A 9,282-nucleotide genomic window follows, 5' to 3' on the forward strand; every position below is an offset into this window, starting at 1 on the left:
CTGAGGATCACGGTTCAAACCAGCCACGTAGGAAAGTTTGTGAAGCTCCTATCTACACTGAACCACCAAATAGCCAGAGGTGGAGCTGTGGCTCAACTGTCAGAGCTCTAGCTTTGAGCAAGAAACCTCAGGGACAGCATTTAGGCCTTGAATTTAAGGCCCAGTTCTTCTACCTCCAAACACACACAGATACAGACATAGACAGACAGACAGACAGACAGACAGACACACACACACACACACACACACACACACACACACACACACACACACACATACACACAAACATACGGATAGCCCAAGGATTCAGCAGTCCCCGAGAATAGAAACATGAACTCCCTCAATTATGAACACATCCCACCCTTGAGAAGGTGGCAGTACCGACATCAGACCCACTGTAGACAAAACATTGAGCCTCTCACATATCTGGAATGCCTCATAGACCAGCACGGCATTTTCTACCATGCATACTGCTATGTGGAAAACTTAATCACCTCTTTTTGTTGTTGTTCGTTAAGGGTCTTGAACTCTGGGCTTTGGTCCTTGCCTTGAGCTCTTCAGCTTAAGGCAAGCACTCAATTGCTTGAACCACAGCATTGCTGCTGGTTTTCTGGCAATTCCTTGGATATAAGAGTCTCAAGGTCTTTCCTAACCAGGCTGGCTTTTACCCATGATCCTCAGATCTCACCTCCTGAGTACCTAGGATAAAAGCCATGAGCTACTGGTAGCAGGCCAAACATACTTTTCCATTCCTGTCATCCTCTCCCCCCAGGAGACTGAAATCTGAGGACTGCAGTTGGATGACACTTAGCAGCAAAGCCCATGAGAACTCTTTATCTCCAATTAAACACCCCAAAAAGCTGGAAGTGGAGCTGGGATTCAAATGGTAGAGTGCTATCTTGGAGCATAAAAGATAAGATCCATGCCCTAAGTTGGGACATTCAAGTACAATCTCATACTGAAGATCCCCTGACCTTATCAAAGACTCAGGTTCTCTCACTGCACTGCCTCAGCACTGGGCAGTGAGGTAAGGTCTAGTTATCCAACCACATGATATGGGACCCAAAGGGATTCCTGGTCAAGGGACGGAGACTGGGGAGATCTAGGTCACTTTTGGGGAGGTGAAAAGGGCTGCTCTATCCCAGAAATGTTCCTATGTTGTGAGTATTATCAAAGAAACCACCCTGTTCAGAGCCCAGTGCCTCTGGGTTTCCCACCAGCCTTTACCCAACTCTGCCCCACCTTCAGCCTGCCCTCTCTGAATCCCAGATCTGCCATGTAGACTAAAGAGTGAGCCAGCCAAGAGAACCATTTCCTGCCCTCATTCCCAGGCTGTCCTGTGGCAGTGGAATGCATACCTCAGTCTTTGGTGGAGGAATGAACACTGGGGGTGGTATCATCAGTTTGAGCCCTGGAAAGTCCTAGTCCCCAAGGATGTATTGCTCAGGCATCCTGCAGTGAATGAAAGCCAGGTCGTCAATGATGAGACCCAGGTGCCAGGACATTTAATAGAAGTGTGTCTGGTTCAAACACTGGTAGTCTATGTTGTCAGGTGAGGCCATGGCTCCAATTTCCTGACACACCTGACCTGGGACCATCCTCCCTTTTGAAATTCCTGCTTATCCCTTGGCCCCCCGTTGAAACTCTAACCCCAATACCTCCCTAGCCCTTGGAAACTTTCTTCTTATCTGACCAGAAAATAAACTCGATGTGGCTGGGGTTAATTGAAACCTGGTGACCCACCCTGAACCCTAGGTTCTACCAGAGGCTGGTTCCCTCTACAGTCGGTGACCACATAGCTCTGGCTGTCATGAAGTTGCTGAGAGGTCAGTGGCTTGGTCCTACATACTGGCTTTAGGTTCTGAAACTGTCCCCACAGAAATTGTGAATAGTTGGCTCCCTTGATCCAGGGACTCCAAACCAAGGCTTGCATGCTCTCCCTTCTTCTTTTCTTTCCTCTTTTTCTCCTTTTGTCCTTCCCTCCTCTCTCTCTTTACTTTCTTTGTGTGAGTCCTAGGCCTTGTACTTGGAGCATAGGTGCTGTCCCTTAGCCTTTTTATTCAAAGCTAGCAGTCTATGGCTTGAGCCACACATCCACTTCTGGCGTTTTGTTTTTGGTAGTTAATTCAAGACAAGAGTCTTACAGGCTTTCCTGCCCGAGACAAAAGCCTCAGTTCTCTGATCTCAGCTTCCTAAATAGCTAGGATGACAGGCTTGAAGCACTGGCATCCAGATCAATCCCAGGTTTCTTCATGCTCTGTGGAACGAATCCTGGAACTTTTCATTGTCTGTGACCCCCCAGAGCCTGGTGCACACTGAAATGGTTTGTTGCAAAATAAATGAGCATCTGTCTATGACAATACTACAGAACAGTCCCATCTGATTCAGGTAAGAATCCTCTGTGGGGGAGTGGGGATGAAGCCTGATGTAGCTCTCCCTCAGTTCTCCCTCCTCCCTCTTACCCCCTCCTGGTGCCACCACACTTAACTGTTTTGGCTCTGAGGATGTGAGCCACTATGTACTTGCTACATTCCAGGGCCTCTGGGATGCCTGTCTTCTCAAAGATCTCTGTCCAGCAGCTGACAAGCTCTGTGGCACTCAATATCCCATGTAGGTGCGAATGAGGTTGCTGTGAGCTGAATGCCTGACTCAAGGGGCCTCCTCTCCTCCCCCTGGGGCCAGTCAGGATTACCACATCTGGCCCCCAAGATACATGTTGCAGAGAAAGACTCCTCGAAGTATCCCTGTTTTCTGAATCTCCCAGAGTCCAGTGCAGGTGCTGGGAATCATCTCTCCTCACAGCTGGCAGGCTAGGGGTGGTGATGTCACAATCGCTGCTCCCCAAGCAGCCTTGACTGTGGTGGTCACCCTAGAGAGGGCTGGAGGAGAATCAACAGCTGCCGAAGAAAGTCAGTCAAGGCATGACGTTCATTACAGGAGACCATCTGGCATGGGAACTCTTCCTATGCTGCTTTGAACGTTGTCCCAATCAAACTTGAGGGGTTCTAAATTCAGTGGTCTGCTTTTTCTTCCAGACAGCATACAGCAGGTTATAGAAAGTAACATTCAGAGAGCCCAAGCTAACTGCCAGGGCAGTTAGCAAGCAGGCTCCAGCAGGGGGAGCGCACTTGCTTACCACTGCCCAGCTGGAAATGGCCCAGGCCAAACACAGACTGGAGTCTGCAGGACTCCAAGGAGGACTGCCCACCAGTACCTTGCCCCCTGAGGTAATCCATGCCACCAGAAGGGGCCTGGAATCCCCTGCCCAGATGCCGATGGACACAGTCAATGCCCTGGGTAAGTTTCCCCTCTCAGTCTCGGTTGTGGTGAACCATCTGCCATGTCACAACATTCACCACTTCCCATACCCTCCTAACCACAGCCCCTGCCCTACTGCCCCCCCAATCTGTTCCCTAATTACGTTTGGCAGACACATTCCCAACCCTTGAATTATCTCCAACTATAACACTAGAGCACACTGTCTGGCTAGAAGAGTACGGCTGTGGTCACAGTTGCCTGTCTTCTGGCTGAAGACAGAAGGACAGGTGTCCACTCTGGTCTGTGGTTCACACAGGCCTCCTAGGGGAGACCCACACAGGCCCAGCAGGTACTGTGGGCTACAGGAAAGGGAGAAGAGAGAGGTGGAAAAGAACATGTACTGAAACCTTCCCCAAAGGAGCCATGAAATGGTGAAAGAGAAAACAAATTATCGCTAGACATGTACTTGGCATTGATGAAAAAAAGAACAACACACACACACACACACACATACACACAAATAAAATGCTTTTGCTCTTTGTAGACACGGTGCCTTAAATATGTTTTCATCTCCCTGTTCTCCCAACACACACACACACACACACACACACACACACACACACACACACACACACAAACACACACACACAAATCCAGAACTGTGACAGAAGATTAGTCCATGCAGCACCTGTAATTTGCCAACAGATCACTCACCTGAGCACAGTCAGGCTGTATAAGGAGAAAGATGATCTGTCTGTCTGTCTGTCTGACTGTCTCTCTCCCTCCCCCCTCTCTCTCTTGTGCTCCCTCTCTCTCTGTCATGCACTCACAAACACACACACTCACACACACACACACACACACACACACACACACACACACACACAGACTCAGAGCAGTGCCTCTTCTGAGTTTGTTGGTTCCTCCTTTGGGACAAGGTACAAGCTGGAGCATGGGGGTTGCCTGGTCAGAACAGGGGATCCAACAAAAGGGAGCATCACTCTAATAACACAGAACAACCTTGCCTATCCCTTTCTCCAGGGCCAGACACTTTCCCTTGGGAACAACCAGCCTTGACTCCTCATTCACAAAAACCCTAGGCCAGGACACTTGGTGAAGGTGTCCGAGATAGGTGGCTCTTCAGCCGGGGCTGAAAACAAGCCGGGGGTCATGGTGCCCCAGAGGGGTGTCTGACCTGGGTTTGGGGCAGTGTTGGGGAAATGGATGGGGTCTTAAAGGATACATACATGGATGGATTCCCTACTTCCAGCCTAGATGCTTCTGGGTGATTTGGTGGATTCTTGGGAGGGATGAGGAGACCAGATGGACAGGGAGCACCAGCAGATGCTGGGAGAGCTGGGAAATGTGATCACCCTGTGAGTACTGTTGACAGCTGGGATGGGGGGAGGGCAGACAGGCTGGGTGTATGTGGGTCGGAGTGGGTATATTCCTCCCAGATATTCACCTTCTGTCTGACTCCAAGTGCCCTCACATACCTAGTGGGCTCTTCTGGGACCCTCCTCAGGTGATAGGGTGACCAAGCACAGAAGACAAGGGCTCACACAGCAAGGAGGGCCTATCTTCTGCATCCAACACCCACCATCCCCAGCAAAAAGAAAAAGACTCAAGAAGGCAGGTGTGGAGGTGCTGTTCCCCACCTCTGATTAAAGCCACCAGGTTCCCACCAGAGAGAGGAAGGGTGCAGATGTGTGGCTGTGTGGCTCCCACTGCTCCAGGCCAGGTGCTCTGTGGAAACCCTCCTCACCCATTCCTGCATCTCCCTGTTTCCTGGGACACTGGCCACTAAGGATCAGGGTGGGATCCCCAGGTCAACACACACCCCTACCCTCGACCCCTGGGATACGTTTTTGACAGGGTCATGCAGACTGGGGGAGGGGGGAAGTAGGGTGGACTCGAGGAGGAAACAGGAAAGGGGAGGCAGGAGGTGCAGGTCAGGGTCAGTGGTTGGTTGGCCAGAGCGTTTCCAGGCTGTGGGCCCTCAGATCCACCACTCACATGTACTAATGGGAGAAGCTGTAGGAGGTGGCTCCAGGTGCACATGGGCCCGGAGTCCTAGGACCAGGGGTGGCGACCAGTTCGGGGCTGCAAGACAGCCAGGCGCAGCTGGTAGGAGCCAAAAGTGCCATGTCTGAAATGCAATGCTGCTGGGAGGGGGCAGGAGCATCTGTGGGCACATGGCAGGGCTGCATGTGGCCTCTGCTCCTCTTCTTCAGTGAACACCAACCCCACCTCAGCTGCTCCTGTGCTCCCTTGCCGGGACCTCAGTCTCAGGGCCGCCATGGCCACGGTGCCTTCACGTGGCTGCCTGTGGCGATGTGCCTGCTGCACCAGCTCCATGTGTTCTGTGCTCCCCACCAGAACCTGCAATATGATCAGCGAGGCTGCCAGCTGATGAAGCCACTTGCCCTTGTGTATACTCGCTCTTCTCTCTGCTCTCTCTCTCTCTGCTCCCACTCCTCTCCTGGGCTGTGTTGCCCCCGCCGGGCATGCCCACCCCCTCACCCTCCCCTGAGTCGTGCCCCTGGCCACTGCTGCCATGGGAGTGTGCCTTGGGCCCCACTCCCTCCTCCTCTTGACCACCTCCCCCTCTTCCCCTCAGGCCTGGCCCCCACCCCTGGCTGCAAGCCAAGCCCTGACTGGGACCAAAGGCTTCCAGGCCATGGAAATTATAGCCTCACCTCAGCTCATCACTCCCTCCCAACCCCAGTACCTGCCCTGGGTATCAAATCTCCCCTCAGCTCCACAGCTGGAGGAGACTCTCTTCCATGACCCTCCAACCCACAAACCAAAATCCACACACGGTGACCCTTGTGTGTATGTTTGTGTATATATGTTTGTTTGTGTTTATTTTTGTGTGTGTATGTTTCTGTGTGTTTGTGTGTGTGTGATTGTTGGGGTAACTACCTCTCAAGGACTCAGATCATAGTACCTTTTTAGATGAGTCAGCACACAGCACACTTCAAAAAACAGCACAAAGCACCCTGTGTAAAGGACTCAGCACACAGCTCCCTTTGAAGGACTTAGCATATAGTACCCTGTGTAAAGTACTCAGCAAACAGCACCCTTTGAAGGAGGGAGTCCATAGCCCACAACGTAATGGACTAAGTTCATGGCATGCTTTGAAAAACTCAATGCTACCATTCTTTCCCAGGGACTCAGTACATAGCACCCTGTGTTAAGATCACACAAAGCCCCCTTTGAAGGGCTGAGTACGTAGCACACTGTGTAAAATAGTGCACAGCACCCTTCGAAAAACTCAGCACATAGCATAATTTTGAAGGACTCAGCACATACTACCCTGTGGAAGGACTGAGCACATAGCACCATTTGAAGGACAGTACAGAGCACACTGTGTAAAGGACTAGGCACATATCACTTGAAAAATTCACCTTATCCATCTCTTCTCAAGGGCTCAGAACATAGCAGTACCCGTACCTTTTGGGATGAATTAGTACACCGCATCTTTTGAAGGACTCAGCATACAGTAGCTGTATAATGGACACAGCGCACAGCACCCTTTGAAAAAACCACCAGGGCCCAATCTTCTCAGGGATTCAGAACATAGCACCCTTTGGGATGACTCAGCAAACAGGACTTTTTGAGGACTCAGCACAAAACCCCCATGTCAGAAGGACCCAGCAAACAGGACCCTGTGAAGGACTCAGCACATAGCTGTATGTCACAAGTTCAGCTTTAATTAGAATTAGGATGCTTTCTTCAGTATCACCATTCTTCAGAAACACTTGAAAAATCCTACTAGTTCATATTTAGCTAAACTGGGGGAGGGTCAGCTGAGGGTCTTGAACTCAAAGCTTGGGGGCCCTGTCCCTGCGCTCTTTGATTCAATGCTAAAGCTCTAGCACTTGGAGGCACAGCTCCAATTTTTTTGTTTTGTTTTCTGGTTTGGTTTATTCTTTGACAGTTCTTACGGTGATTAGGAAGGCCAACTTGGGTAGCCGTGGGCAAAGGCTCTTAGCTCGGCCTGGAGCTGACCTCTCCCTTCCTTGTGCCTCTGGGAGCCAGGCCTCCTGGAGCTCTCTTGGCCTAGGGTGGAACATACCTGCTCTGGAATCAGCACGCAGGGTGAGCAAAAGTCAGCTTGGCCCTGGTCACTTACCCCAATTGAATTCTAGAGGACGATGACAAGGGGCTGCATGTCCCGCGTCTGGCCACGAGGAGGCAGGAGTCACCCACCATAGGGATTGTACCTGTGAGTTATGTTTACTCGGACTGCTGTGGGGCCCGCATCAAGCTTTGAAGCCACCCTGGACAGGAAAGTCCTTGAGATTCTTATATAAAATTAACCATCAAAAATCAAGTGGGGTTGTGGCTCAAGTGGCAGAGCACTAGATTGAGCAAGAAAATTCAGGGATAGAGCCTAGGCCCTGAGTTCACACACACACACACACACACACACACACACACACACACACACACACACACACACACCACATGCAAGCAAAATCAGAGATTTCTACAATGCAATCTTTAGGTATTCTCCACGTTTTCCCAACTAAGGCTCATGGATGTTGGCCTAGGTGTTGGATGCATACAAAACCACCTGACATCTTTAATTTTGGGGAACAGTATGGCTAGAAGGTCAGCCTTCCCCCATCCCAGCTCCTTGATTGGGTTGTGGTCTATCCAGGCCCTTTGGGGCTCCTTATACAGACTCGGCAAGATGCCTTCAAAAGGCATCACATGCTGGGCACTGGTGGCTCATACCTGTCATCCGAGATACTCGGAAGCTGAGATCTGGAGGATTATGGTGCCAAGCGAGCCAGGACAGGAAAGTGTGTGAGATTCTTATCCTCGATGAATTATCAGGAAACAAGAAGTGTCCCTGTGGCTCAAGTGGCAGAGTTCCAGCCTTGAGAAAAAGAGCTCAGGGACAGTGCTCACAGCCAACAACAACAAGGAGAGGCATTGCATGTTGGCTTTGGGATTGGTATGGGTTAAATATAATTGGAATTTTCAAGTGCTCCAAGACAAAGCAATACCTCCTTTAGTCCTGTCTTCCTCCATCTCATCTCACACTCTGACCTTGGCCATGCTTTGGTTAGCATGACTCTGGCTTGACAGGAGGGCTCCAAGAAGGAAGATCTCAGAGCAATCACCCCCACCACATCCTTCTGCCCTGCTCACTCTGTTGCTTCTACTCTTTGCTACACACCATCTTCCTGGAATCTATACATGAGGTCATTGCCACCAGCATTATGATGAGTGGTGAGTCTGGCCTAACTCAGGGCAGTCAGAGATGGAAGTTGGTCTGGGACTAGGAGCTTCTACCCTGTGTGTGGGCTGAGTCCAGGGCCGACATTTATTCATCCTGAGCATTGAAGAGATTAGGAGACAGTGTAGAAACCACATTGAGTCACCTAAGTTTGGAATCTAGAGGACCACTTGTGTGAGGTAGGCTGTGGGGTCTGGGGGCCACTGTTCTTGGTACTCCTCTCTCGAGACTCCCCAATCCCTCTCTCATCCCTCAATGGTAGAAGAGAAAGTTCAACTAAGTCCAAGAGGGGGCAGGGGAGTATTTCTGTGTGAACCAGACTGTGCTTCATATTCATCCTAGCCCCTACTTCCTATTTATCTGAGGAATGTCCGTATGGGTTTGGGACAGGGGAATCATCCTAGCTGAGAATGTGGCTCAGTGGTAGAGTGGTTGCCTAGCATGCCTGACACCAGTGGTTTCATTCCACACAGAAAAAGCTGGAAGGGGAGGTGGGGCTCCACTGGTAGAGCACCAGCCTTAATCAAAAAGACCTCAGGGACAGTGGCCAGGCCCTGAGCTCAAGCCCCAGGACTGTAAGAACAAATCTTTTTTGGAGGCTTTTCTTCCCTTTGAAAACAATTTATTCTTTGTGATAAGCATAACATGGGCCTCTTCCCTGGCCACCAATGGGCCATTAGATGTCCCTTGAATTTGGGCAGCTTCCCGGCAGCCTCTGCCCTACCTGGCCCATAGTTTATCCCCATCTTGTGGCAGATGGAGGCCTGAGA

This window comes from Dipodomys spectabilis, unplaced genomic scaffold (genome assembly GCF_019054845.1).
Source record: "Dipodomys spectabilis isolate Male_0828 unplaced genomic scaffold, ASM1905484v1 ptg000020l, whole genome shotgun sequence".
Lineage (NCBI taxonomy): Eukaryota > Metazoa > Chordata > Mammalia > Rodentia > Heteromyidae > Dipodomys > Dipodomys spectabilis.